Below are 4,556 nucleotides of genomic sequence, written 5' to 3' on the forward strand. Positions count from 1 at the left end.
CCTTCCCTCCCTCCTCCGAGGCATTTTATTTATCCATGTATTTTGCATCCCCAGAAAAGGAACTCCAGGAGTTTTCCTGCTCGTGTTTTTATCTTGCTTCTTCATGGTTCATCAAACCAGCTGAGGATGTCAGTACAATGAAACCAAACATGGTGGGAGCAGATCATTCATTCTGCCATTTTCCTAGGTCTTTCAGCTGCACATCCAATCTAGGGCTAATCTTGCTATGTTTGTTTAACTTGCCCATGAGGTTCACAAAGATTTCCCCGGTTTGGTTATTGTCTTTGTTAGAGTTTTTATTGCAGTGAAGAGACTCCATGACCATAGCAACTCTTTATTTTTTTTCTTTACAGCAGAATTAACAAGGCATTGACTAGCCGGGCGGTGGTGGCGCACGCCTTTAATCCCAGCACTCGGGAGGCAGAGGCAGGAGGATCTCTGTGAGTTCAAGACCAGCCTGGTCTACAGAGCTAGTTCCAGAACAGGCTCCAAAGCCACAGAGAAACTCTGTCTCGAAAAACCAACCAACCAACCAACCAAACAAACAAACAAAAAAAAACAAGGCATTGACTAATGAAGTCACTAAATTTAAATATATATTCTTCAATCATTTGATAAGTATGTAATGAACAGTATTTTCAGCCACTTAGAGTTAACTTCTACAATAGAATTTTACTAATTATTGAATTTATAAGAAGAGGTTTAAAACATTGATATTTCTAGAAATAACAGAAAAAACACTATAAAAATAAATTGGGGAACAGTACACTCACATATTCACAAAGTCTCTACTGTCTTCTCTACTGCCCTTTTCTCTTTGTCACTGTCCTGTCCTAGAGCGCAAACCACCACTGTTTAGGAGCTGTTGAGGTCTGAAGTACCTCTGCCCTTTCTCAGCTAATCCTAGAAACTAAGTGTGGCTTGCATCTTAGAGATGATAAGTGTGGCCAAGCATCCCTTTTGCCACGGTTACACACTGCAGCCATTAAAACCTGAGCTAGGATCTTACAGCTGCCTACCCGGTCTGCTCATGTTCTCTGCAGTCTCTTAATTGTAATTCCCCATAAAATTGAAATGAAAAAGCAGATCACATACTTCCAACGTACAATGGCACAGAACATACATTACCATGCTAAAAGGGTGGAAACGGAGCAAAGAGAGAAAAGACTGAAAACCAGCCGGGCAAACTCCGAACTCTGCATCTCCATGTCTGATGTCCAAGTGCTCTTCAGATCTCCAACTCCTTTCAGCTTTGTTGATTGCAACACACTTCTTTCTCTTGGTTTGGTTCCATGTTTCTAGTAGTATGGCCCATCAAGCCCACTTTAAACCATTCTACTGCTTTCCTAATCCAAAGTCCCCAAATCCACATTCCTCCAACCAAAAGTATGGTCAGGCTTATCACAGTAGTGCCCGAGTCCCTGGCATTAACTTCTGTAATGTAATGTTGCTGTAAAGCGACACCATGGCCACAAAAGCTCTGATAAAAAAAAACCATTTAATTGGAGCTGACTTATAATTCAGAGGCTTAGTCCATCATCAGCATGGCGGGAAGTAGGCAGACATGGTGCTGGACAAGGAGTTGAGAGTTCTACATCTTGATCCGCAGGTAGCAGAAGTCTGTGTACTAGGCCGACTTTGAGCGTATGAAACCGCAAAGCCTGCCCACACAGTGACACACTTATTCCAACAAGGCCACATCCACCCCAGCAAGGCCACACCTTATAATAGCACCACTCCCTATGGGTCTATAATTTGTACTCAAATCACCACACTATTCCTAAGCCAGCTTTAGGCTAAGTATTTCTAGATTTGAAAACATTTTTTACATTTATCTTTATCTTTATTTATGTGTGTGCATGCATGCACACATGCACCCAGGCGAGTACATGCATGCTCCCCATGCCACAGCATGTGCCCCTATGCCACAGCATGTATGCAGAAGACAAAGGACGACTTGTAGGACTAGCTTCTCTCCTTTAATTGTGTGATCTCAGCTCCGCAGACTCAGCAACAGATACCTTAGCCTGCTGAGCTATCTTGCTGGCCCCAGACACTCTCCCATGCAACAGTATGTAGCTGAGGATAATCTTAAACTCCAGGTCCTCTTGCCTTCATGTCCCAGGTGTTGGGATTGCATGGATGTGCCACCACTGAGCATGCTGCCATACCCCCTGCCATGATGGTAGTGGACCAAACCTCTGAAACTGTAAGCAAGCTACCCCAATTAAATGATTTATTTCCTTATAAGGGTTGCCAAGGTCATGGTGTTTCTTCGCAGCAATAAGAACCTTAATTAATACATCCACTAAAGGAAAAATCCACCAACAAGATATTAAACATTTAAGTCCCAAACACAGGCATACTTAAATTCATACAAGTACTACTGATCTAAAGCCACAGATTAAACCCAGTACAGTGATAGTGGGTGACTTCAACACCCCACACTCACCAATAGGACATCCAAACAAAAATCAAAGAGAATTGTTAGTTAAATGTCATAAATCCGATGGACCTAATAGACATCTACAGAAGATTCCACTCAAGTACTAACTAATGCAAATTCTCTTTGTAAACCTGTGGAATTTTCTCTAAAACTGATCACCTATTAGGGCATAAAGCAAGTCTCAAAATATACAGAAAAAAATCAATAAACTTAATGATGCACCTGAAGGCCTTGGAGAAACATGAACAAGCCAAAACCAAACTCCAAAACAATAGATGAGAAAAGATTGTGGCTGGAGAGATGGCTTAGTGGTTAAGAGCATTGCCTACTCTTCCAAAGGTCCTGAGTTCAATTCCTGGCAACCACATGGTGGCTCACAACCATCTGTAATGAGGTCTGGTGCCCTCTTCTGGCCTGCAGGCATACATGTAGACAGAATATTGTATACATAATAAGTGAATAAATAAATATTAAAAAAATAGATGAGAAAAGACAATTAAAATCAGGACTGTCATTAATTAAATAGAAACAGCAATGACAAAGAGAATTGATGAAAGGAAGAGCCCGTTCTTTGAAAAGATTAATAAGATTGACAAGCTCTTAGCCAGAGACCTAAGTTAATGCAATTAGAAGTGAGAAGAGAAATATTGCAACAGATACCAATGAAATTCAGAAGATTATATGGACATATTTAATTGAAAAATCTAACAGAAACAGACAAATTCCTAAGAAGCATACAGCATACTGCAATTATACCAAGATGAAATTATCTAAACAGACCCATAAACAGACATGAGATCAAAGCAGGGATAAAAAGCTTTCCAACTAAAATGGACACAGGACCAGATGGAGTCACTGCAGAATTCTACCAGAACTTCAAAGCACCAACATCGACGCTTCTTAAATGATTTTCTAAAATATAAAAAGGAGGGCTTCAAAACTCTTTTCTTGAAGCCAGTATTACCTAAGCTAGATAAAGATACAGAAAAAGAAAGAAAATTAAATGTTGATTTCTCAGTAAAACACTGGCAAGTAAAAACCAAGATCATTCTTCATTACCAAGTTGGCTTCATTCTAGATGCAAGAATGATTCTAATAAATGTTACCCACCACACCACGAGTCTCAAAAATCACATGATCATCTCATATTTAAAATGGTGTTTGAAAATATCCAACATTCCCTCATGATAAAATCATGAAGAGGCTAGAGATGTCGGGAACATACTTCGACATAATAAAGACCACATACTTCAAACCTATAGTCAACATCCTGCTAAGTGGAGAAAATCTTAAAGTGTTCCCACTAAGATCAGATACAAGGCAAGGATGTCCACTCTCTCTACTCTTACTCAGTGTAGTGCTTGAACTCTTAGCTAGAGCAATATGGCAAGAGAAAAAAAATAAAGCCGGGTGGTGGTGGCGCACACCTTTAATCCCAGTACTCGGGAGGCAGAGGCAGGCGGATCTCTGGGAGTTCGAGGCCAGCCTGGTCTACAAGAGCTAGTTCCGAGATAGGCACCAAAGCTACAGAGAAACCCTGTCTCAAAAAACCAAAAAAAAAAAAAAAAAAAAAACACCCAACTCCCCCCCCCCCCCCCCCCCCAAAGCGCCCAGCCCCCCCCCCAAAAAAAAAAAAAAAAAAAATATAAGAGCCACATGCAGGGAAAACTGTCAGAGGGTCCTTGTTTGCAGATGCTACAATTCTACCCATATGAGATCCCAAAGAGCCCACCAAAAACCTTGAAAGCTGATAAATATTTTCAGCAAAGTGGCAGGATACAATTTATCTTTTTAAAGTAGTATTTTATTAATTTTTTGATAACGACATATAATTATTTTGGTCATATTCCACCCACACACTGTCAGGATACTAAACTAACATAAAAATTAGTAGCCTTCTTCCATCCAATGCCAAATATACTGAAGAAGATTGGAGGAAACAATCCCACTCACAACAGTGACAAACACACACACACACACAACACCTGGGAATAAACCTCACAGAGGAGATGAAAGGCCTCTGCAACGAAAACTCTAAGATACTGAAGAAAGAAAATGAGGACGACACCAGAAGGTGGAAAGATTTCCCATGCTCATGAATTGGCAGGAT

Source organism: Microtus ochrogaster, unplaced genomic scaffold (assembly GCF_000317375.1).
Source record: "Microtus ochrogaster isolate Prairie Vole_2 unplaced genomic scaffold, MicOch1.0 UNK3, whole genome shotgun sequence".
Classification (NCBI taxonomy): domain Eukaryota; kingdom Metazoa; phylum Chordata; class Mammalia; order Rodentia; family Cricetidae; genus Microtus; species Microtus ochrogaster.